The sequence below is a fragment of the Bombus terrestris genome, chromosome 9, assembly GCF_910591885.1.
Source record: "Bombus terrestris chromosome 9, iyBomTerr1.2, whole genome shotgun sequence".
NCBI classification, from domain to species: Eukaryota; Metazoa; Arthropoda; class Insecta; order Hymenoptera; family Apidae; genus Bombus; species Bombus terrestris.
The window spans coordinates 13,299,935-13,327,508 of record NC_063277.1 but is presented as its reverse complement, the minus strand read 5'-3'; the positions used below and the strand labels follow the sequence as shown (position 1 = coordinate 13,327,508).

The following is a 27,574-nucleotide window of genomic DNA, read 5'->3' as shown; positions in this document are numbered from 1 at the left end:
GAGTAAACCGATCGATAAACGGAAAACAAATTCTTTCCTACCGAGATCGTCCTAACGAAGAGGACGTTCCAACGAGCCCCCTAAAACCACTACGCATCGCTCACCACACACCAGGAAACGCTAACGAAACGAATCCATCCAACCGTTTAATTTCTCGACCACGTCGATGCAAAAGAAACGACAAATCCGATTTCACGGTTTCACGATACATGTCTACCTCTTGGCTCGTGGTAAAAAAAAATGTCCACCGGATTAGATCATCGGAAATCGTCCACGTATTGTCTCTAACGAATAAAAGGTTTCTCAGTCCTACTTTCCACGGAAAAGCAATTGGAAGCGAAAATGATAACAAGAAGACCGCAGATTTCGAGACGTACCTTTTGCGTACGCTGCTTCACCGCGCGTTCCCGTGTTCCTGATGGAGTTTCGCCGTTGCTGGATACGTTCCGGGCCCGATGGCCGCGTGCACAGCCGTTTGTGCACGTTCACACGTTCACAGAGTGTTACACGCGTAACGGTTCGCACGATGCGTGACATGCGTGTGTCGCGCGTATGACGTGGCGTGTGTGCGGAAGTATATTGATCAGCTGATGGTCGGGTGGATACTGGGCTACCTCGCAGAATTCACCATATTGTTGCGTCAGCGCGCACGCGCCGAGCCCTCGCTTTCGTCCCTTCGTTCACCCTTTTCGTGCCTCCTCAACCCCTCCGCTTGTTACCCCTGCAAGACCCGTGGTGGCACGCCGCGTTTCTTCGACTTTCGTTCAATGAAAAATCTCGAGAAAAAGGAGCAAGATGCCGAGAGGGTCAACGAGCAACTCTGACGGAAGTACGAAGAAATAAATTCGCGATATAAAGATCGCGCACCGTCAGCGTTCGACGACGAAACGAAACATCGAGCTTGAAACACGAAACGAGAGAGTTGCTAGTTGCGTAATTGAATGTTGATTCTTGCGTATAGGGTTAAATTACATATCGAGTGCTTTCGAGTATTTTCATCGGGAAATGTTCACCAGGTGTGTCAATATTTATCTAAAACAACCAATGACATACCACAGCTCTTTTATGTACAATTTACGAAGTAATAATATTGATAATGTGATTAAGTCGTAGGTCGTAAACTCCTCTTTCGCTGTTTTAAGGCTCAATTTTTAAACCTTACTCAACGTAAGTTTTCTGTAAAAAATTTCCAGAGGTTGCGTAGATGTGAAATTCGAAGATGCGGAAATTTATCGGAGAAAGGCGCCAGTATAGTATGTACTATGTCATATCTATGACGCTTTCTAAATCTGCGAAAGCTTGAGCACTGGCTGCGTTTTACACCGCTTGGAATCGCTTAGGAAATCACGTTCCCCTTATGGCGTAGTTAAACTCTCCTTAAATACACACCTGTACCAACTCGTAATAGCTAATAAGTCGTCCAAGGCAAACAAAGGCATCTTTTTATTTCCCGGAAGAAAACAGATAAGACGATGCAGATTCTACGTGAAACTTACTATTCGATGTTTTATTTGATAAATTTCTGTCGGACGAAAGCATCCGATTTCTATTTTTCTTAGGTGGAAAAGTCGAAATGTCCACAGACTCGATCGAGTCTAAGTTCGTCGGTATCTAACAAACTTTTCATTTCATTAGAGACGTTCCTCGATATACATATACATACTGCTACAAAACTAGTTTCACCTCGAAGTGAATCGCATTATAAACTTAACGCGACTGTTCCCTCTCACTTGCAATGGAAAGATTTTCATTTCCTACAGTTTTTCGTCCCAACCGAAGCAAATTTTTCAATAATTCCGAATAAATCATAACTCGACAGTTAATTCGTCGATGACATGAAAGCAAAGTTTATGCAACTCGAGTATTAAATTCCTATTTGTTCAGCTCTCGCTAGGTCCCAGGGGAATTACTTTCTCTTGGAAAATTCATTTCACTCGACGCGAAGGTCAGGAAATTTAAAACCATACAACTATTAGGCTTCTCTTCGACCAGATATTATACGTAACGTTTGCTTTTCTTCCATCTTTGCGTACTTGAGTTTCGTTTGCTCGCGAAGAATTTCCACAGACAAGATTCGATAAGGGAATTACTTACTCGGTGGCAGCCGAAAGGTTAACGAGATAATTCTATCTTCTCTGAAGCCGGTGGAACTTCCAAGCGACACGAGTTCATAACCTACTTTCATCTTAACTTCGCGTTTCTGTTTAACCGGACAATATTGCTCGAGGTTTAAACGATAATCATTTATAGAACGAATCGAAACTGCTGATTGTAATACAGAGGAGAGTAATTCGAGGAATCGGATAAACTCTGACGGTCGTTATTTTTAAATACTTTAATCGGCAGGCTTTAAAAGTGCAGATTAATTGAAACTTCAAACACCAGTAGATTTCGTAATTTCGTTTACAACGGATACTCGACACTTCTCAAGATATTTACGATTAAAATCAATCACGCTTTAACGCAAATGATCTTTTAAAATTCCGAAAAACAATATGTCTCTGACACAATTCAATGGTGTACACACTTTTAACAGAACGATGAAATGTAGCAGCGTTCAAAGTCTAACTAGGTCAGTGACCAAAATATCTTACAGTTGTCTTATTAGACAAACGATAAATCATTTAGAAAAATTGCCCATTAATCTACGCGTATCCCTCGAGTACGTATATTTCGCCGATTAGATACGTCTCCCATGTATTGTTTATTAAGCACGAAACCGTCACTGATTAGTGAAATCTTCAAATACGAGCATATGAAAGCCAAATGTCTGACATCACGGGGAAGAAAGCGTGTCTACGTTCAATGATCCTCGAAAGAAGAAAAAGAACTGGCCTTTTCCACCGACGGTGACTCATCCGCCAGGAAAATATTCGTCGAACGAACTTGTGACACAAATCCACGATCAAAGAGTCTCGTTAACAACAAACGTACATACGTGCGCCGACGTCGGCTACGTTGAATATTCGGAGCCCGAGGATCGGAATTGTGTTAACCATCCGCTGTTTTCCTTTCACATTCAAATTACTCTGGCCAAGCTTCGTTACGAGAATCGTTTCATCGTTTACGTCTACGTACGTACCACGTGAATAATGGTCATGAATTGTTCCGAAAAACAGACAATTTTATACGATTGAAGAGTCAACGTTTGTTTCGTTGCTAAAGCTTCGTTGTATCGACAAAACGAAAGAAAAGGAAAGAATTGTAGCCTTTACAAAGCGATAGTTTCCTGCTACGAGGAAATAAAGATTTCTAAGTCCAAAAATTGCTCACCTCTGTAACCGTTAGAGAAAGAGCTTTATGATACGAAGAACGTGACAAATATACCGCCATTTTCTCCCAGATGTGTACAGGAATAGCGAATCGTTAGAAGATTCGAGGAAAACTATGGCGGAATGGAGGCGCAACGAAACAAACTCGTAAAACCAGCAGCGAGAAGGGAACCGGCCTCGGTTGTTATTTCATGGTTGGAACTCGTGCTAGGATTCACAGTCACGCACCGTGATTCGCCTCTTGATTCACGGGGAAAGAAACGGAAAGCATTGTTTCACTCTCGCGCCGAAACTGGTTCGCCCCGTTTCGTGTTACGACGAATTGGATCGCAGTGCGACACGCACCTCGCTCGAATTCGCTGAACGCGCGTTCCTCTGTTAATTACCTTCTGTTACAGATCTGCCACAGCATTTAACTTTTCCTCTGACAAGAGAAATTATCGAGCAACCGGTTCCTCGAAAAATAAACAGGATTTCAGAAACGGCGTTACGAAGCTTTGTAAACGAGGATTTTTGAAAGCCTCCATTTATCCATAGAGGTATCTTGGAATTGGACGAAACGATAAAATTATCGCGTTCGTCAACCCTTCAATATTAAACCTAACCACTAACTGTAAGTCTCGAGATTTGGTATCTGATGCTCAATATTCTAAAGAAATTATATTGCGAATGAAATATTTATTGAACCGAAGAAGTCATTGACTCTTTTGAAATTCTAGCGTGCTCCAAACTTTTGAGCGGAAGTGTATTTATATTCTGACTGGTTCTAAACCATCTCCATCATGGTTCGACTTCCGAAGGTTGACGTGCGAACGAAGATACCGTGGTCTGGAGAAACGAAAAATTGGAAAATTTGATAATGGAGATGGCGGCGAAACCATTGGTTGCCAATCGCGTTTCGACTTTCCATCGACGAATATTTGCAATTGGGTCCCGGGGCACATTTCTGCGCTTTTCCTTTCTCGGGTTTCCACGCGAGAGTCGCTGGTTTCGAAATGCTCGTTTGCCGATCACGTAAAGATAACGTGTCCGTTAGTCGAGCCTCGCAACCTGCATTCGAATGAACAGAAAAATGAGAGCCACGTCGGGAGATAACGGCCGCCGCCTCTTCTGCGTTGTTCCTCTTTCACGTGCAATAACGTATTCTCACGGAGGCCAGACGAATGAATGGAATGGTTAGAAAGTTCATTTGCAACTTTTGCATTTTTTAAAGCAGCCGTGATTCTTCTCCGTGGAAGAACCTCCTTCGTAACTCTTTGTTCTCGCGATCGTCAATGATTTTCCCGTCAAATTCGACGCTAGAGTGACCAGTTGGAACGACACGCTTCTCAGAAAAATACAAAATAATTATCTTCCAGCCTTAATAATTTCGTCTATGCTGTTGCTAATGTCAATGGACAAATGTATCGAACATTTTATTCCTTAAGGTAATTTTTAATTAGGGTCAGGATTATATTTTGAAAATTTTATCTTGTATGGCCTGCGTATACAAATAATAGCGGAGAACTTGTGAACGTGAAAAAGTTGAAAACCTCTGGCCGAAACAATAGAGACGTTAATCGTTCTTATCGAGGGATCAGCATGAATGAGGAAGAGTGCGAAACCGGCGCGTAATTAACAATTAAAGAGATACGTGTCTCTGGCGTGGTTGCAACTGGCACTCGTTTGCAATCTTCGAAGAGCCAGAGAAGACAGCCTTTCGCGTATCGTTTGAGACACGAATTTAATTAACCATCGCACAGGCAAATTACCGTGGTCGTCGTTTTTCGATTACACGCGATTCCTCGTAATTCGATCTATCTTTCGACGAGTGATACAAGCAGAAAAGGAACGCGTCTTCTTTTTGGTAAATATTTTGTCAATTAAGATTGCGCGTTATCTACAGAATTATTATCACGCATTCGTTGAAGCTGTATAATTATAAGAACTGATTCTAGGAACTCACCTGTTTGAGCAACTGCCTACGCTTCGCTCTCACGTCCTTCTTGCAACTCACACCTTCTGGAACAAACGTAACAGTATGTTAAAACTTTATAACTACTCTTCAAGCTATGTATCAAGTATTAACTACTTATTCAATAAATTAGTAATTAGCCGAACGATAAATACACTTACGGATACAACTGAACTTAAGCTTAGTGCATTACAGTATCCTCTTCCCAAAAGCATCGCGAAACATATTCCATTATCAACAACTATCCATAAAAAAATTTTCCTAATCTCAAAAAGATGTTGCCAAATACTCGTGAGAATTACTAATTTGCTAAACCAATAAATTGTTAAACTAATAAATAAGATTTTAAACGTCTTCCCCTAAATTTCTAATTTGATGATGCAAACCTTTTAACTCGTACGGGATAATAAATTGTAAAACGACCCAACTATTTCCACCGTTTCGATATATGTAGTCACTGGAAGAGAACGCTGCCAATCCTAACTGTGAAGGGTTACTCGAGTGCTACGGAAGAACGACAAGGAGCAAAAACACCGTGCGTCGTTTTTCGTTCGGGCCGCGAAACTTCTTGGCGCCAAAACACCGATCTGTCTACGCGGACGGAAGATTGCGACGGCGCACGATAATGAGATAACTTAATTTTCCTCGGGCAAACACATAGATCAGCGCGTGTCTCGAGAGGAGTTGTCCGGTGTGTAAAATACGCGCTCGACCGATGAAAAGCGTGTTAAAGCGGCGGGGCGGGGAGAGCACGCTTGTAATTCACTTTGCCGAGAGTCTGATCTGGCAGCGAGGGCACGTTCTTTTCCACTAGGCTAGGACAGTTCGCGTGCCTGACCGAAACGTCGATGAATAGTTAATCAAACTCGACGATTTTCGGCAGATTCTTCGCTTACATAACATTCTTTGATACTACTATATTTTCTTTTTTTTTCTGTTCGTATTCCGTGGAAAAACCCGAGATAGTAGACAGACGAGGTTCGATTCGATCCATCCGATTCTATTCGCGGATCGAAGCTCGCGTGATTCTCGCAAATTCAAAGAAATTCGAAGGCTCTTTCTGCGGTTGAGAAGCGGAATCGCCTATCGTTTGAGTCTTTTCTTTTTTTAATTTTATTTTCGCTGAAAAATTAGAACGAACGATTCGTTTCACGATTCATCGTTTTGAATCGTAATATAACGTTATCTACCTGGTTTTCACTTGAGAATTAACATCCGATAAGTTGCTAATTGCGTGCATGATCAATAGGAAAGTCATTTATAGTTGCTTTTGCACTATGTAATTAGCTGTTATACACAAGTAGGTAAGACTAAACGTACTGCACGATAAGTATAATTTACCGTTAATTCTGTCATATTCCAAAGCGTAAATAATTTTAATCGGAAGAAGAATTCGTGACTGTAAGATAAAAAGCAGGGTGACGTTACTGACAGAATAATCCGTTAAAAAATCAAACAGAAGATTACAGAATTGACAAATTAAAATCTAATTCCAAAGACAAAGAGAAACGATTAAAAAGAAAGGGACCCGTCATAAAAGTAAATCCAGCACGAGAGCCATGTCGATCCACCCAACTACTAAGGAGACGCGATGTTGTATGCACGGAACGAGCATCTCCGATGCACAAGCGGATCTCGAGGAACAGCGGACAGGAAAAGAAGCCCGCTTCACCCCTCCGGTTACCCAGCCAACGAGTCACAAAATTGGACGACTCGTTGAAATTCGTCGGTGGAGAACAATCCGTAAGCCATGGAGCTATGTGCCAGCGTACCGTGGAAATACAGGGACCGGTGGAACAATGGGTGCAGGATAACAAAGGGGCCTAGACAAAGCTGTGTGAGTCTCAAAGAGACCTGGCAAGGAGTGCTACGCGGAAAAAATTGACTTCCAGTCGAAAACGGTACCGCCCGGCTAGGTATAGTCGAGCAACCAACTAAGACGGACCACTGCGACAACGAGGAAAAGCTAGTAGCAGAGTACTTGGTGAGTGACTTGGAGTGTGCAAGAATCTACGCGAACACGCCGTGTAACCAGGCGAGCTGGTGTTTTGCTCAAGTGCGCAAGATGAAAGCGTGAAAGAGAGAGCCTTACACAAGAGACAGAGGCAGAGACCTGACAGAAAGAATCCAAATCCAAAGTTGAGCGACGACGTCGATGACGAGAAGAAGTCATCGACGACACGACCGACGAAGCAGCCCCCTGCCTTCTATGGAACTGTGGACGATGCTGTCTGCTCGATGTCTCGACGTCGGTTTGTGGGTCCGAGCGGCCTCGAACTGGTCTCTTATCCCTGGTATCGCCCAATCAAAAAACCGGCAGCACACCGTACGCCGATTGGTCGACTACGGCCACCGTGAACACTGTAATTGGTCAATCGGTCCGAGTCACCCATGGTTACCGTTTGCCTCAACAATATCTACGGTCGATATCACCACCTTGACTACCCTGCCGCGCGCGTTACCTTCTCTCCCTTACGCTTACCGCTACCGCCTCACCTACCCCTTGCCCCTTTCACGCACACACGCCGCGATTAGCGCCTATAACCTCGGGCCAGAATTCTCGAGGGCAACCGCTTCTTCTTCTTTTACACTACCACCCTCGAGAGACGTCGAACTTCCAACTGTCGCGACCCCCTGCGAACAGGGCGCTTTTTAGACATTTTTGCCAGTGAAACATCCAGTTTTGGACAATTTCAGAGGTATACAGGGCTATTTGGAACGATGTTACGCAGTCTTTGCGAGAAAATTTGATTCACGCGACCTTCTGAGTTAATCGAAATAAATCTTTGACCGTTTCCGAGAAATCTCATTCTCTGTGACGTAAGATCACCATGGACACGAAATGCAAAGATACGAAATTCACTGCTTGATCGCTGACTATGGACGGTGGGTAAGTGCATTGAAATTCGACCGTGTTCGCGTGATAAATTATCCCTTGATAGCAGTCAGCCGAATCCATGACCATGAACCGTCGTTCTATATCCGAGCGCCAACTATTTTCGACCGTCTGGGTGATCTTACTGAGCACGGTTCTTACGATTCGTGAGTCGAAAATCCCTATGGAGCCATTTGTCACGAAGGATGGAAAAACGTTCGCTTTGGGCTTCATCAAAATCCACTCAGACCTCGAGGCAGGGACAGTTACCCGTGGCTATTTCGTTATCGTTCGCGTCATAATGGATCTTCCGATTCATCGATTAGAAACGAAAGTGGCGGAATCGTTTCTCGAGAAGAGTTAGTTGAATTTGCAAATATGGAACCCGATACGCTTCGAATTCTATGATATTCGAGACGAGTTCGCCGTGTTGAGAAATTAAAGAAAGAAGAAAAGCAGGTGTCTTTAATTAAAAATGTCACTCGCTTAGATCACTTCCGCCGATCCTCGGTATATATTAATACGAATTCTTATTTCAAACGGAAAAATTGGAATCTCCGCTACGGACTGCAGAGTACAAACACAATCCAGCGATTGAATTCCCAATTACGACAGAATGAGATTCCAATTACCAATAATCGCGGTGTAGAGAAATTCGATACCGGTGCGGAGGCGGATCTTCCTTAATCAAACAGCATCATTCCTCGTAGTAACCGAAGAAAAAGAACATTCGATTAACTTACATTCGTTTAAAGAAAAAGTAGAATCTTCGAATTAAAAACAAGATGCACCGATTATCTAAATTTAACCGAACGAAGAATAATAATTTAATAAATAATAATTTTTAATAAATAAAATAAAGCGTTAAAGATTCTGTATGAATAGATTAATTTCGCAGTTCATGAAAATACGGCGAAACGTAGACGCGTGTAAGTTCGACGAATACACAGAACAGTAAATCCCTATTTCTAAATCGGATCGCATCTCGACAACAAGTTTTTCACGCGACGCTTGCACGAAATCGCGTTACCGTCTTCGAGAAGGTCCGTGAAAAATTACGAGATTAATTGCACCGCGGCTGGAGTTGACCATAAAAGCGACGTCTCGACTTTCAACGGCGCATTTTTCAGCCAGGAAGAAACGATCCTGAGAAGAAATCGCGGAAGTAAACCACGAAGGGATAACAATGCGATGGAAGAGCAACCAGACCAGAGGCTGATGACCGGAAAAGGGTGAACGAACGGAAATCACGAGTAACTTCTGAGAGAAAGGGATGAGTTGCAGAACAGAGATAAAGAAAGAGAAAGGCGTAGAAATAGAAGGAAGAAAAAAAAGATGCAAGCAAGAATGCGGAGAAGAATCTATCGTTAGTTCGGTCGGTTTACCTTACCGTGGGCGTAAAACGTCAGAAAAAATGTCAATGATGCGTTTTATCGTCGCGGAAGTGGCAAATTGCGATTTCACGCATCTACGACTCTGCTACAAAAAAAGAGGAACAATCTATTTGAATCAATCAAAGAACAAGTTGTAAAAATCATAATGTACAGTTGACAACAGGTTTTAAATGCTTTAATTTGCCATTAAAATGCAAAGAACTTCTCAGCATAGATGTATATCTACTCCATGTCCGTATCATTTAAGGCTACGTTATAGTAAAAACCAACAAGTGCTGTATTTCATCGGGAATGTTATCTCGATCTGCCGTCTCGTACAACGCGAGAGAAGAAACCTCGCGAAAGAAAATTGCTGTCAGAACCGATGATACAACGATGACACATAACGGCAACACATATGGGAAACAGAGATCGCGAGTGGATAGTAGTTTTCGCATGGAGCGTGAAGTTATACATAGCAGCAGGAAGACGAACAGGTCTATTGTCCTGCGTGGAGTCCATCCTCGTCCTCTAAAGCCACGAGAGCCGGTTCTCCGGAGTCGAAAAAAATGCTGGTTACACGCGAGGGTGGGGACGAATTGACAGAGAAGAAATAGTGGCCGCGGTTACCTCTCTGCTCTCGTGGCTAGTCCAAGGAAAACCGTTCACAGAGAATCTCTCTCACGGCCCGAGGGTATCCATCGACCGCAGAATCGTACGATTGCGAACTGGAGTGAGAGAGAAGTAAAGGATAGCTCCACTATTCTATTCTCGCGGTTTTGTTCCTTTATTACCGATTATTGTATTTACTTTGCGTGTCTTTCGATACACCTAGGAATGTCATGCTTATGAAATCATCCGAGTTGATGTCCGAGTGGATGTCCAAAGAGAACAAGGTAATGATTGGAAGAAATCTTAGCGGGTATCTTTGATAAAGCGAAAAACTTCTAGAGAGATTGCCAAGGATAACGCAAAACACCGAGAATATTTTAAAACGACGAGATATTCTCAATTTGTTATCCAGTTTGAAAAGTGCGAGACGAACAGTTCGTTGCTCGATTCGACTATTCCTCGACCCGTTAATTTATGGTATTTGTTATATTCCAAAATATTTTATCGTTTCTCGCGAATATAAAAATGGAAATTATAAATATATCGAAGAGCAAGGAAAAATTTGTATGATTTTATTTTTATCAATGGCCACGATACAGCGTATCAAGATCTAATTGCTGTACAGGAGTATTCGATATATAGTCAATTCCCTTCCCCTGTTTTTCCCGATCATTTCACGAAAGAGCCCTCATTCGCTAATCGCATTTTCATCATGCCCGAAAAGTTAACCAACCAGCACCGAACACTGTACAGAGTTTAAGTCAATTTCCTAGGTACATTCTGGCGATCCTTGGCACCGCGGAATCTTACGTCGCTCCACCCCTGACACTCTCGACCTCCATTTTCTTCGGCGCCCCTTAATTCTCTTTCTCGAGAGAGCATTAATCGTCGGAGGTTTCGAAGCAAAAGCTACACACAGATTCCAAAGTAATTTCCTCGAAGCTTTCGTGGCTCTTATCCCAACCAATTTTTCCCTCCGAGCCACCCTGCCGTCTCTGGATCTACTTCTTCCTCACCTCTCCCAATCGTCTCACGAAACACTGGCGATCATTAACCGAATTTCCATCGATCGAGACCCTGCGTTTCCCTCCTTTTTCGTCCTATCTAACTAACTATCGATGTTTCGTATAGCCAAGCATAGAACAATCGAGAGTTCCACACACACACCCCCCTCCTCTCTCTCTTTCTTTCTCTTAGCCTCGATGAAATAACACAGCCGTAGTTGTAGGATCGAGGGTGGAAAGTAGAGAACGGTTATGGTAGTCGAGTCTATTCGTGGTATCAATATTTTACGGGAGCACGTTCCTCCATCGATCGCAGCTTCTCTGCATAATTAATCGCGCTTCATCCGTCCGCTCTCGCCACCCCACTCTCTCCCTCTATGACTTCGTTCTTTTCTTTTTCCTCGGTGTACGCCGCGGCGAATCTTACGAATCGAATTCGCGACAGCGAGTTAAATGGTTTCGATCGAATCTAGAGACTCCCCGAAAGGCCCGCAACCGTCGCACCCCTGCGCGACCGCGGGGACATCGACGTGGTGACTTCTAACGGAACGGGGAATAATAGGAGATAACCACTTTTATAGAACTTAAATTCGCTTTGCGTCGTTGCAAATGCATAAGCTATCGTAGAGGCCGTGGGAAGTTCCTTCGCGTTTCATTTTCAAGTATTACAAACTAAAGCGGTTACGACAGTTTGTCTCCTCGATGATTGATGCAATTAGAACAAGAACGTTCTTCGAGTTTTCGATAACTTTGGTATTACTATCGTTGTACTATTTTTTCTGTTCGAAATTATACGAAGGATATAAATTGAAAGATAGAAGGGTGGATGAGGGTGTTTAAAAGAAATCGATAGGCAGAAGCAGGAAGGAAGTCGTAAGTCGATTGGGAAACGTGACACAGGAAGAAAGTGCTGATCGAAAGGATGTAGGAAGGCGTTTCGCAAGCCCAAGTTCAATATTTAAACGCGGATAACCCAAAGGGGGATGCACAGACTCTAAAGGTCTTCCTGGAGGAGTGATGCTACCGAACGAAAAGCAATGAATAAATTGGATTCTCGGATTCGATCGTTCCAGGATTCGAGTGCGGCCCGATCGATCCAACTACAGCAATTCTATTTTGTACCAACCACGTTGATTTCTCTTGCAAATAGCCTCGCATGCCTTTCCATTGTTCTTATCCGCCGTTTTATAAAAAGATACGCGACCTTCGTTATCAACGTACAATATCAAAAATTCGGACAAATTTACCTATGAGAAAATTACCTAAGTACTATAATATCGAGATCTGTAATTTCGCGATACGCTCGTGGTTTACCCCATTTACGAACCAGCCATTAACTAACACGATCATGAAAGCCTTTCCTTTCCCATCGTTGACGAAAATGGCACGTGTAGCGTTTCGCGAAAAGGGGGAAAGTTCTTCAATGGTAATCGAGTCGCTTGGTCGAAGAAAGGGTAGAGAAATGAAAAAAAAAAAAAGAAAAAAAAGAAAAAATGAAACCCTTCAATATTAAATTAGAAGAAATAAAGAGGGATCTCTGGCGGGTTATCCCTCTGACGTTAGATTACCACCTTTCGGTCTGGCCGGCACTCGAGAGTACGTGAACTCTTGCGGAGCATGCAACACGCTGCAAACTAATTGCACGGCGGGAAAAAAAGGAGAGAGAGCCAGCAGGTCCGAATATGGCGACACGAGGGTTTGAATACAGAGGGAACTTGAATACCGGTCGGAATAAAGACGGAGAAATGATAAAACAAGGTGAAGGAGAAAGGAGAAGAGAGACAAGTAAGAATGGCAAACTACTGTGGGACGATGCATCTGTCCAAGCATATTTGATATCCGCCCTTTCCTTCCACTGCTACCTCCTCCTCCTTCGCCTACTCTTCCTTTTCCACCCCCGTCTATGCAACCCCTCCTCACCTGGCATTCTCTCTGTTTCGAGCACCTCCCTTCTCTCCCGTATCCACGACATACAGCCAACCGGTCTTAAGTCCGCGTCACTCTGTCGCAAAATTTTCCCCAAGGCGGAGGGCAGTTGTAGAAATGCATCGGGGGTAATTTTAAAGGAGGGTTTAGCGCGGGGAGGAACGACCCTGCGCACAGGGGACTTGCGTATCAACGACGGAGAACGCGAGGGAAAACTTCGACTAATTTTCTTTCCGTTGGAAATCGAACGGAATCGAGCAGAAAATTGCGTCTCAGACGATTCAAACGCGCAATTCTTTTCCTACGATCCTTTTATCCGTTTCCTTTGTTCCGAATACGATATTCGTTTCATTTGAAAAATATTTCCTGTATTTAGATTCCACCGACGCTTGCAATGTTACAATTTGATTCGATGACGGATAAGCGATCCATTGTAGACAACCAACCAATAATTAGGGAAACACAAAGGAAGAAGATGATGTAGGCTCAAAATGCCTACTAAATGTTCGCGTGGCTCGATCGATACCACGGACAATACGTAGATGCCGCGTAATGACGCCGGGTGTACGCGTTTGTGTAACATAACATCGCGAACAGTTGTGTGTTATCGAAATTACGCTAAGTGCCAGAGGAACATTTCGAGCGAATCTATTAATGATGAATTAGATGAAACGCGGGCTTCCATTCCCCGTTATCGGCGCGGCGACGCGCAATCACGAGAAACGAGTCGCGATAAGCCCTCTGGTTGATTCGAGGAACGAAACGACAACAAAGCAGCGAATCAATGGTCGAACAACAATGAAACATGTTATCCGTGATTGTGTGAACATCGGATTGAGCCAATCTATCGTTAACCACTTCGTTGTAATAAACTGTGACTTTTGCATCTTTCAAACTGTTTACCTTTACGATACCGCATATAAAATGATGTTTGTATTTAGAAAACGTACTTTTCTTGTCGATCTTACTTTTGATATTAAAAAAGGATATTAGCGTAAAACTGAAACGAAAAACCACGCTCGTCGTAATTTTCTCAAACTTGAACAATTTTTTTAACGATCGATATTTTGAAATCATTCTTAGAATGTAATAATCGCAGAAAGTGTGACATGCAAACATTTTTTTCAGGCCTTCGTTAATGAAAATACCTCATTAAGGAAAGTACATAGAAACGATCAGTGAAAAAACGATGAAACGATACGTGAGAACCAGTTGAATATGATTTTCTACCCCACCTGTCTGTTTGAGAACGTATCGGCTCATTAATAAACAGCAACCTATAAACATCCCGTAAATCAAACGCGCGTCGACATCGGCTATTACTCAAGAGATCGCCCCGTTCTCCGGTGAAACGATTCATTCGCTGCCACAGTTCGCTCGTTACCATTACGAAATGGCTAACAGCAAAACATTCTTTCCCCGGCATACGTATCACCATTTTCATCCTGTGTCCGCGGGATTGTAGCCGGGGATTACCTAACGCGATAGATTCGAACGCAACGCGTCCCTGACCATTTTTCTGCGCAATATTTTGCTGCCACCCAGGCGTACACCTATGCGTCCGAGTTATCCATCCTCCCACGCGGCCATTTTTTGCACTCCCGCGGGAGTAAAGGATTCCCCAAAGCGCAGCAAGTTAAATTTCATCTCGAAAATATGCCAGCACGTGCGAATTTTCTTGTAGTCAGCGAAGTTTCAAAATTTGCTTCTCAATTTAAAGATGGTACACTTCCCTAAGGCGTGTAAAAACAGATGAAGCTTGCGATTTTTTCTTTTTTTCATACGTAAGTATAAAATGGAAGTTCAGATTTTTTTCGGATAATATTAATATAATTTCTAGTTGTACTTTCAAATTTTGTAAAAGCTAAACGTTATACATTTTTTCTGTTGGAGCATGAATAGTTAATAACCTTCTTCTTTCTCCTCAAAATTTAAAGGAAATTGGATGCGAAATTTTATGTAATCTCAGTAATTTTTAGTTTTCTGATAATTCGGGAATATTACTACATACGTATCAATACCTGTCAAACAGTGTGACTTAAATTTTATATAAAGTAACAAATATCACGTCCATATTATTCCTTTTATATTCTTTTTTTTACCTATAAATTTCTGAACATTTCCTGTGCATCTCATATTGTTCGCGTAGCAAAATAATACAGTTAAGGATTAAATTTGAATGCGATTCGTTTCTCGTTGGAGAATTTAGCACGGGTAACCTATAGGGGTTGAATTCGCTAATTTAACCGGGACATAATCGCGAAGAACTCATCTCGCGCAACATAGACAAACAGATTCATAGTTGTACAAATCTCCGCGAGCTTCTAACGCTTAACCCCGTGATTAAGGGTGGAATTAAGAGTATTTGCAAGTAGGTCTGACAGAATGTGCAGGAATCCCTAAGTGAGGAGTATGAAAATGGGATTAGCCAGGCAAGTTGAGTAGAAATTTGGAGATACGATTTCAGGGCTACGAAATTTTAACGAGAACGATTAAAGGGGAACAAAGATGGAGAAAAATGAACCGGTATCGCGTGGATCGTGGATAGGCGTGGCAAACATTTTAACAAGGACGTTCCCGTTAACGAGCGGCTCAATTAATATCGATATGAGTGCAGGATGACCTGAAACCGTGTGATTCGCTTGGTTGACGAGCAACGCCACCCACGTCCTTCGTGTCCACTTGCACAGCCTACGATCCATTGCACCATGGCCAAACGTTAGGTGGAGAACCTAATTAAAATCGAAGACGAACAGACAAATGTGTGAATTTATCACTTTACTGCTTGGTAATTTCTAGCGATGGAAATCGATTCACGCTTTCCTTCTACACAAAAATTTATTAACTCTTTGCCTTACATTACAATATTAATACTAATAAAAATTGATACTAATTCGATAAAGACAGATTGTAATGGCATTCTATATAAACTTGAATTTTAGTTTCGACTCTTCGCATTGAGAATTAATTAGAAAATTATGTGTAATTTTATGTGTGTGTGTATATATACCGAATATTAACGCTAACGAAAAGAAGATTATAAGACAAAGGGTTATCAGATCCGATTTGTCTAACGCAATCGTAAAAACAGGGCATACAAATTTTCGTCATTAGCCAAAAGTGTCGTATCTAATCGTGTGGAAGATTACGCGAAGAGATTGAACAGGACATATTGGGACCAAATGTTCGCTATTCGCATACGATAAACTCTGGCTATTCCAGTCGCAGTATTCGCTTGAACAAAGTCTATCAGAACGGACAAACACGAGCAAAATACAAATATAAATTGAACGCATTGTAAAAGCGTCAGGTGTTGAAAAGCGTGGAACATAAGGGACGCAGCAGCCGCGGGAACGAAAAGGCGAAAAAACGCAGAGGAGGAGCCTCTGCCATTGTACAGCTGAGTCGTGGCGAGTCGATTCGATTCGTTTCGCAGGGAACTGATCGTTTAATGTAACATTAAGACCCGCTGGAAACAAGCAGACAGACGGAAGGGCGTTTCTGTTGCGAGGACAGCGACGAACCGCACGCCATTCTCAATAATTCAACGAACCTTCCATCTTCCACGACGAGTCTCATTGCTATCGTGTCCTCTTTACGAGCGAGAGATGTGCTCGAAAAGGGCCAATATTCTGGGAGAGGTAAAACTACGGATAAGACATCGAGAATATGGTGCACAATGCCAACCGGAAACACCGGAAACTTCGAATTACGTGAACAAACGAACGAAGGGTCTATCGAGAGGAAGAAATTTTGATGAAACGGGAAACGATGTGACATTTGAACGGAGATATATTGACTGTTGTATATACAAGTTATCGATTCACCGGATATTTATATTGACCGGATTGGATTGGTTTAATAAGTGCTCGAAAGAATATTAAATTTATTTCGAACCTGGACAGCTTGTACGATGGACTAAACCTTCGAATCGGTCGATAACTATATGAAAAGAGAAAAATTTCCCGAGGTTGTCGGATACCCCAGGGTCAGGGTGATCGACGATATATAACAAGACGATAAATGAATGTTCGCCACGGGCCAAAAGGATTACTCGAACCGGACGAACGAGTCACGATCTCGATGATAGAAAGAGGAGCCTTGAATCAGGCTTACCGACCGATTTACGAGCCATCTTTACGTCCAGCTCGAATGTTCGCACCTTTGGTTTAATCGATAGTTGATACGAGGAACGCTACTCGCCTGAAAATATCAGAAAACAACGAAAGTATCGATGAGAATGAAGTCGATCGACGAAAGGGAAAGAACATTTTCCCCAAAAGCAGACCAATGTGACGGAAAGAATTAAAGTTTATGCACGAGAGTAAGCGAGGAGACGTTCTTCGTGGTCAGATCGATAACACGAAGAGCCCGAGGATGGTGGAATTATTGCAAAGTCAGGATACTTCTGGTCGGATGCGCCGCTGGGCGTTCAAGTGAGATCGACGATCCAAAAGTGGCACGGAAAGGCTTAAAAGACACTCGCTGCACAACCGACCTAAATTCTGAGAACACGTAGGGGTAACTATTAGTCTTTCTTTTTCTATACATACGAAAAGAGTAGCGTAAAATCAATCTGTAGAATTTTATGCACTCGTTCGTTCTACGCTACTGTTTATCGTTTGTAAATATTTGAACACCCGCTGCATGTCGATTAAAAGTTACGATTTATGAGGGTTGAAAAACGTTTCTCCACTGTTAATTCTTTATCCCTTGCTGTAAAGCTGCGATCAGATATTCCGCTAAATTTAAAACGAGACAAGGAATATACCGTAAGGAACAACCGTTGCTTCATAAAATTTGCATAAACTTTCAGAATTTGGACAGAAATGCATAAATATTTCAATCCTTCTACTATTCCGATATTTAACACACACATATAAAATCATTTATGTGAGATGTCTTCGCAGAATCAACTTTCGCTTACCTTCGATTATTATTGTTCTTTTATTTATACTAACTAATATCAACGATTATTTCGTTGAAATAAGATCAGAGGGAAAAATTACAGCAAATATATTTTATACATTTGTAAGAACTTGAACGTGTAAAAATATCTAGGGACGATTGTCTGCTCGAAAAGACAGTAAAAATTCTCTGTTCGCAAAAGACGTTAAACAAATACGGGGATCGTATCTGACAATTTAGAAACATTGCATTTACAATTCAAGAGATCCTTAACAGAATGTTTCTGAATATCCTTCTGAGTTAATCAACCTCTATACTTTATTATTCGACACATAGGATGATGTGTTTCATTGCGAAACAAAAGAGAAAAAGCGGGTGTAATTGTGCAGGAGCTGGGATAGGCAAAAGGGCAGAAGGAATTAAAATCAGCCGGCTAGAACACGCATGTGAATCCGTGGCCTCATTCCCGTCGATTGACTCTGGCATTTAAATGGAAATCCCAGGGTGTATACGATAACTATGTATCGAGGATCTTTTCGCGAGTTCGAGAATTCTGCATCTACGCAATACGTCGAATTGTACATAGGAAAACGTAGCTTCTTCTCCGATCGAATATATAATCAGGTAGAAGGAAAAATCTAGCTCTGCAATGCTACACACCTGTACACTCTATCAAAGGTAGAATAACAAAAAACAATTTTATTACACTACCGTTTAAGATTATTTGCTTATTTCTAACAAAATGTAATTTAATTCCATAATCGCAAATATTCGTCCTGTTTTCTCCGCTCGATGATATAATAAAAACACAAGTTTATGCTACAACCTAATAGAAATACCGAGGATCGTTTTATCCATTTGCTACAGTCAGCTCTAAAATTTAGTTTTAGAAGTTAATACTTAGCTAAAAAAAAGTATCTGTAAAGGTACTATGAAGCATTTTTGTTGTTTAAATTCATTATTCTTAACTCGTTTGATTGTCAGGCTATACCTAAATAAGAAACATCCGATTCAGAAGGAAATCAGATATTTGAGTTTTAAACTGAGAATCGCATGTCGTCGAGGCGATCGCGTGTAACGTAGAGAGAAATTTAAACAAGCACCGGGCAGTTTTCATTTGAAAACTCACGGCAGAGGGGCTCTTGAGCCAGTCAGTTACTTACCCGCGCGAGACAACTAAAAACCCAGGGATAAACTAGTCCCCAGTGGAGCTTGTATACTTAGCTGGTAAATTAACTATGAAGATGACCCAATTAGGATGCTCGCATTATCGCTCTGTAACTTCAAAACTCGACCAATATCTTTACCAAAAATCGACAGATCGATGCAACAGATACCTGCAGGATGCTATCCTCTTTCGTAGCTTAAATATACGTAGTATCAATATTTCAAAATATCGAAATCTTCCGAATTAAAATATAGCTATTCCAAAATAAAAATACTTCGGCAAAAATCTTTCCTAGTTGCGCTTCAAGAGCTCGAAAAAGAGAAAAGAAAAACAGTTACCGGTATGTCGAGTATGAAAATGAGACTCATCGTCGTATTCACGACGAATCTAAAATGGTCAGTGTGCCAAGATCATGCATAATGATCCCGAATTAACATTTGAAAGAGAATCTGCCACCAGTTGGGAACCAACGGGAAAGGTCGATGCCAGTTACATTCTAAATCAAAATACTTTCATTCAAGCCACGAAGATTCCCTGGCATCTCAATGACCGGCTTGTCGAAATTATTGCCGGAGAACAGAGTATATTGTTAATAAAAGGCATTGTACGCTCTCTTTTAACCGCGCGTTACATATTGTGTATACACATAACTATGACGTGAGATCCATGACTATTGCACATTGTTGGAATGCAGGAGAAGCGAATGGATCGAGTCGCATTGTAACAACGCACAATATCCTTATTAGGGGAGTGTACGGCGTTTGAGCTGGCAATTCTGCTCATATTCTGCTTGGAATTTACGTCATGCGTAATAATGTACACATTCCGTCGTTCTAAGAGCAGTGCCGTCAGCTTTGTGGATATAAAAGTGAACGAACTTGCTACAGTATTTCTATGACTGTACCAGCGATTTGAAAAAGTTTCTTCGTACCATCTTCGTGAAGGAGGTGTTACATTTCTTCAAGGTTCGGTTTGTTACATTTCTTACATTCCGTGAAACGTTCAAGAAAAAAATTCTTCAAAAAAGAGGGAAAAAAGAGGAAAACGAGCATAATTAGCCAAAAATAGACTTTTTAATCTTAAAATATGCTTTCATGTTCAACCGTCGAAATTGCTCGCTCTGACTTTTAAGTTTAAACGAGGGCCAAGTGTTTTATAAATACAAAGTATCATTCTCATAAATTGATCTTATCTGTGACGTACGAGCCATGTGAAACTGGTTTTCTTAGTAGATCAAGAGCCGACACACTTACTTTTCTGCCAAGCCAATAATTATAAGAAATATAAATGTAATGCTACAAATATAACAAGTACATATATCTATCAATTATGGTAGTAATAAGAATTTTGCTGTAATATCTTTTTAACTCCTTTTTTTCTATAAAAACTTCTGACCTTTTTGTACGAATTGTTACTCCATCATGTAAAAGTGTTGTATCTGGTATTTCGAAATCTCAATCGCCAGGAATATACCGCGGCGAACGTCAAAACGCTTGCAATTGCGACGTACCGCGCGCGAGAGGGCAGCTGCAACTGTCCTCATTTCGCGATTGTTTCTCCATCCCCGATGACCTTGAACCTGCCATTGCACGACCTTGTCAACGGAGGAGCGATCCTCTCGCTTTCGTGGCAACAAAACTTTCGCTTTCGCTTTCAACCGCGTGCTCCTGCCCACGTGTCCTTCTTAATACACGCACGAAAGAAAACGAGAACGAAAACGAGACTGCGTACCATCGTCAGAGACTTATTAATCGTTTCCATGTGAAAGTCACGTGTCGTCGATAATATCGCTTCAGACATCGTCTATATAAAAACAAATGTACGTAGTCCGAGAGTGGAATCTTAAATTTCCTGAGGACGAATTTTGTTTCCTTTTTGGTCGATTTATGTTCTCAACGAGACAAGGATCAGGATATAGATGGTGAAACGCACGCTTGCCATTCAAAGCTGTTCCTTTTCATCTCATTCATCGATTCGATAAACATACCCAGACAGTCATTACTGTCGGAAACTTGGAGCTTGTCGAGAAGGAAAAACCTCGCGCGTTTCAGCCGATTCGCTGTTTCTTACATTTTTTTCTCGAAAAAGTTTCGTACCTGTTCGCTAATTAGTTTTAATTGCTCGCGTCAGACAACAAAGGTCGACCAGTTGAATCGAGTAAATCGTCATAACATTTTAATCGTATCAGTTTCTTAGAAGAAATAAAGCAAATTACGCGAAACCTGTTTCCATGTATGTACGTAGTTTATAATGATTCATGAAAATTAATAATCTGAGTACCGAGAGTGTCTTGTAAAACGGTAGACACTTGATGAAACATTTGTGCCGGCACTCGACAAGCCAAATACTACCACTCGACACTAACTAGTGTCGGACGATGGCAACGCAGTGATTAGCGCCTTAGGTTGCGAACGTTCGGGACCCGGGTTCGAATCCCGGACACCGGAGTTCGATTTTTCTTCTACGCAGCTAAATTAGGAGGAAAATTAACAGTACCCCAGCAGCGACATCTACTACAGCCCCTAGCGACAATTACTCCGGACGAGGCCCAGCAACTACAACTATTACGGACAACATATACCACCTCATATTGGACTTCTCATGAAGGGTAAAACACGTACAAACATTGGATTCGAAATCTGTAGTATCGAACAAACCACTATTCACGACACCTGCTATACGATTCGACGTTATTTCTACCTTAGAGAAATTCTTGTATATCGACTGTTGCCAAAATTATCAGTTACCGTCGAAATCGCGAAGAATATCTTGCTTCAAATAACATGTTTATTTTTACGAAAGAATCGTAACAATTTGTCTACTATGTCGATGATTAGGAAAGTTTATCGAAGCAATGACGTTCAATCGAACGGTACGACAATCAATGTTTCAGACGGGAAAATAATCATAGTTCAGTCATATACTAATACCGACGCGTTCAATGACGGAACTTTATTACACTGTTGGGAGGGAAATTAATTAACGACGTACAATCTACCGGCAATAGGGAACGGAATCTTGTAAACAGGAAACCTAGCAAAAAGCCAATTTCGCCAGAGAATCTCAAACAATTAATTCGATATCGAATTATCTTGGAATATATTTATATATATATATAAACTGTAAAAGTGTAAAACTGTAACACTAATTTAAAGAATTGACAGGACAGGATAATTGTTGTTTCAGCTTTCGAATCTCAGTGTTTGAGAATAACAAAATTCCATTGCTCAAATACAAAGTCTGACATTGGGTTTGAACCGTCATAAAAAAGGGGGGAGGAGGAAGGATACTTAACTCGTTACACTAAACGTTTCTATTTATACTATCTCTCCAATATCTTTTTTACAATTTAAATAAGTTCCCAGAATCTAAGCTAACAACCTGAAATCTTCGTATCACGTTGTAGCTAACAATGAGTCTGAAACTGTCGTGCAATGCTAACCGATTATTACGAATAATGACACACAGGAGAACAAAAGTGTGCATTGTAAAATATATTCTGAAATGTGATCTCCTCTGTCCTTCCACGCGTCACGATTCCCATGGGTGAGAAATGCACGGAACTCGCCGAATGCACAGTACGAGCTGCGCGTAATTTGCAAGAGAGAACGTATCAACGAGATTCAGTCCGCGTGATCGCGACGAACTGTACACGCTGGATGCGATTCGACGGCATTCGCGAGCGGCAGGCCTAGATCAGCGACACCGCTGGCAATCGCTGCATTCCATCGTTGTAAAAGTACGTACACAACGGCTGCCTCCAAGGACTACTAGTAGCGAAGGAAGAGGTGGCCAGCAGTCGAAAAGGAAAACTGCGCGTGGCAGAGGGACGCACGAAGAATGCGCTTTCGCAATTTTCTTGGGCAATCACGCAGCCACGGTGATCTTACGATTAAATATTCACGGGCGCGAGAGGAATTAAGTAAACAAGAGGAAGTTCCTTCTGTGCGAGGTTCGCGTCTCAAGAGGAAGACAGAGATTATTGCATCGTGAACAGAAGCCAAAAGTTTTGCTGTGTTAGCAAACGAGGAGATTTTAAGATCTGAATCGTTTAGGTAGAAATGCAACATGCAATAATGATATATACGTATTTTTGAACGTACTGAGAAATATTTTTCTACGCTAACATGTATCGTAATTAGTTCAGTTAATGACGTTTGACCAGTACTTGGATACTTGGTTGAATTACGTTTGAAATTCTAATATAGCGTCGAGCGATTTTTATACAAACTTTTTACTCGGTAATCACGGTAGCGTTACTAATGTGCGTGTTCGGAATAAAATTCCTTTAGAAAAAGCAGAAGTCGATCGGGTCTCCGCCATCCTCCAGTGAACAATCGTGTCGTCTTTATCACGGTCGGCTTACGAAACTAAATTGCAATTGACATTCTAAGCGGCAATACATCTCGGTAAAATTGCTAGGATGCAATAACATTTTACACAACCCGTACCACTGAATAGTTTAAATCCTATCGAGGACGCGCATCGTTAATGGAACGAAAAGCACCTGTAGCACTTGATAATACATTTTTGCTGGACAGCTTATAAAAATCAATGTGTTGATAAGCTTTAACCGCATATTCGTGAATTTCTCCTACCGTTTAATCTCATCCAGTTTCTTTAATAAATCTACATTTTTCCTCTTTCTCTCTTCAAGGCGATCTCTGGATATAAAAATAGAACCTATGATTTGTTGCCTTTGGCGCGACTCCAAAACAACTTTTTCCCCGTGAGAAGTTTCCAGTTCTGTCAGTGACACATGGAGTTTCTTTTTTCGTACGTATTGATTGAAAGATGAAGAGGAAAGGCGAGAAAATTTCGCGCAAATAGTGCAATGAACTTCGTTCTCGCTTACTAGGAAGAACCAAGTTAACCCCGTGTTATCATTTGAATAATTTTCAATCTAATCACTAACCATAGTATGTACTTTTCTATTTCGAAAGATTATTTATATGTGGCGGCACTCGACAAGCCAAATACCACCACTCGATACTAGTTAGCGTCGGACGATGGCAGCGCAGTGATTAGCGCCTTAGGTTACGAACGTTTCGGAACCCCGGTTCGAATCCCGGCGACCGGAGTTCCGATTTTTCTTCTACACAACTAAATTAGGGGGAAATCAGCAATACCCCAACAGCGATATCTACAATCCCTAGCAACGATTACTCCGGACGAGGCCCAGCAACACACACACACCTATCGCGGACAACCATATACCCACCTCATATACTTGAAAAAAATATAAAAGATTCGTTATTAACATACGTAGTGTCATACCTATTTGTTTAAAGCCTCTTCGTTTATTGAAATGACAACAACGTTGAAACAGAAATTCTAGGGCTGCAGGAGGAATTAAAAAGAGATATACACATTTCCTAATTATACCAGGTTCTCCGAAAATTCCATAATCGATGCAAATTAGTTAAGAACGTTACAAAATTCCGATCGTCTGAATCGTATTCAGATTTCGTTTCACTAAGTCGATAGACAAAGCTTTGAATAACGTAATTCCGTAGGAACATCCGGTTACATAACGCGCTTGCCATTTCTACCATCATACTATATTGAAAAAAATACACATACACGTATGTACTCGCACAATCGTAATGTTCAGAGCTTTTATCCTCTCTCAATTGCTTTTAGCCGGTTACAAAACAACGATCGGCATGAATTCTCACCAAACAAATTGGCTGTCCGCGGATCGATGAGATACAATTCGATTCAGCTCAACGCAATTCGACTAAGCAGCTGACCGTAAAACTCTTGCACGCTTTTGTGACACGCCAAAAACGCCATGAAAATTGAAATATTTATTGAAACATCAGCGATACAGTGACGAAAAATTGGCAAGTACTAAAAATTACAGCGCGAAACAACAATGACTGAATCGAATGATTAATCGAATTTAACAAAATGTCTTTAACTGATAAATATTTCCAATTAAATAAAAAAGATTTCTGGACCAATAATTTTTATAACGCAAATGATTTATGAGGATCGATCATTTCCATAATGTAAAACATCTGTAAGAATCATTTAATATGAGATCATTTAATATATCTCTATAATTCAAAAATTTTAATTTGCGCCAATTATTTTACGGAGACGAGCTGAAATTTTTAAAGAGAAGGAACGAAACAGACAGACGACTAATCGTTTCGATGCCTTATCAGTATAAAACATCCAGCTGGATATTTCCCATTAGAGCGCGGATGTGTGTCATTTACGCGGTTTAACGCGCGCGCGAGTTTCACTTCACCTGGTCAAGTGTTTTCCTCGAACCACGTGGCTAACTGGAACGCCACGAAAGTCAGCGAATCGATGACATATTTTTGCGAACGAGTCGTTCGCGTATCCTCGCACGAGCTTCGACTGTACAGAAAAATTCTTTTCCAGCAGACGACTACGTTGTCGAATAATGGAATTTCAATCTTCTTCTCTCGTTGGTCTTATTATTTCGCGAAGATCATCGCCATAGACTGATCGAACGTGAAAGATGGAAAACATCAAAGAATTCATAAAAAAAAAATTGTTGAATATTTTACAACAGATACAAAGCCTGGAAATTTTTACGAACGACAAGTACGAGGCAGAAAGTTAATTTAGATCGAAAGTCGTTTGAGGGAAGTTTCGAAAGGATATAAAAATGGTTAAAAATTGGCGTTTCGAAAAATAGATTCGAATCTGAACCAACAGAAAATATACGAGCGTACTTTAGACTCCTTTGTAACGTTGTAACGTTGAAAATGTATAGTGATATCGAAGTGACATTAATCGACACAGGCAACCGCATACACTGTATGCACAGCCACGGGCGAATTGAAATATTTCATTTAAACGTGGCCACGAAAAAAAGCAAACAAAGAAATAAATTGCTCGATGGTGCCTTTGTAACGAACAACAAAAAAATAGAAAGAGAATGCGAGAATAATTTATTTTATCTCACCCTGGAGCACCGTTACCGAACGTCGCGATAAATCTTAAATCCAAAAAATTTACTACGTATATCGGTCAGAAAAAAGAAAGAGCTTTACGCGTTTGTATCGTTCAATTTTGTCAATCGATCAATGGTTTGATTCGGCGGCGAATCTTTTATAATTTCCATCGAACCATTCTGTCATCCATAGCCGATATCCAGAACAAGTTTCGCGGTTAAAAAGGAACGAATCGCGTTGGAAAATACATAACCAGTATCGCGATAACAGATCGGGTAAAAATCGTATCGAGGTCAAAGTAGCTCGAGTTTTATGCAATTATGCTCTTTTATGCGATTAATCGAAACAATTAATTCGCGAGACCACGCTATCGACCCGTGTTCACGCGATTACTTCGATTCGTGTCTCCAACGTCGGATCAAATTAATCGGAAGCGCAGGGCCTATCTTTCGCGGATAAATTCTCATCGATTTACACCGAACCCGAATACGAATTTCATCGACGATAAAATTAATTGCCCCGAATTGGCGCGTGTGTACGACTATTCAAATTGATGGTCTTTGAATCTATGGCGGTACGATAATGAAGATGCAAAAGTACTCGAACGATTAATCACAATGGACAAAAGGCTCGGCCAGTTCGTCTGTAATTACATCAGTGTGCCGGATGACGTAGTGACTGCGTTTTCGACGAGATCAATAACGAGAACAGTTTGGCGAAAAACAGAGTAAGATAGCAGATGTAAAGACATTGCGAGAATATTTAAAAATAGAAATCTTCAAATTAAACAATTCGGCTATCCCGATTCGAATTCGACAGAAAGATACAAAGGATTGCTACAACATCTCAATCCTCCGAAACAACGAAACGGAACCCCCGAGAAGAACAGACCCTACACGATTCGCCGCGCATAAGGTAATTTACACCACGATTACACCATAGGGTTCCCAAATAGGTGCGCATTAAAAAGTAAGAGGGCGGGAACCACCGAAAATAATGAAACAGGGTGGTGCACGGGGGTTGACCCCGGGCATCCTCTTCTCCCTTTCTCATTGTTTTCCGCGCTGGGACACACCGCGGTGCGTGTCGCGAGCACGCGTGCTCGCGTGACGATGGGCGTGCGTGTGAACTCACGCGGCCACCTCCGCGCCTCGTCGGTTTTCTCTCTCGATAACGCGTGTGCCAGCATTAATGTTTGCAGTCACAAGTTGGAAAGTTTTGTGATGGCAACCTCGAACGACCAGTTACCAGGGCAACGGTTTGTTGTGCCATTGTGTCGAACCCCACCGGTAGAAATTCACCCCCAACCGTCCACCACCCGTTCGCAAAGGATGTCCCTACCTGAACGCGACCTAACTCTGCTTGACCTAGCCCAAACTAGCTTGCTTCTGCACTCCCACCACGCACCGGCCAATCAGGAGGTCGCGTTTCCCTTGGAACCTTCCTGGCAATTTCCCATGGAACGTTCGATATCGCGCTCGATTCTCGAATTATGAACGATGCCTCGCTATATATATATAGTGGAATACAGGAAGGGTACAAACACC

General features: G+C 41.6%; 1 protein-coding gene across 6 annotated transcripts in view; it reads right to left on the bottom strand.

Moving 5' to 3' along the window:
- LOC100644810 (heterogeneous nuclear ribonucleoprotein K) overlaps positions 1 to 27,574 on the bottom strand; it is a 93,434-nt gene that overhangs the window by 63,161 nt on the left and 2,699 nt on the right. For 3 of the 6 annotated variants that reach the window (XM_020864399.2, XM_048408455.1, XM_048408454.1), the window contains exon 2: positions 5,218 to 5,270. The gene's annotated coding sequence lies outside the window, so the exon portion shown is untranslated. Of the gene's footprint in view, positions 1 to 377; positions 600 to 5,217; positions 5,274 to 7,339; positions 7,523 to 27,574 lie in introns of those variants that run through there. The other 3 variants (XM_048408452.1, XM_012311982.3, XM_048408453.1) reach the window with 3 other exon arrangements.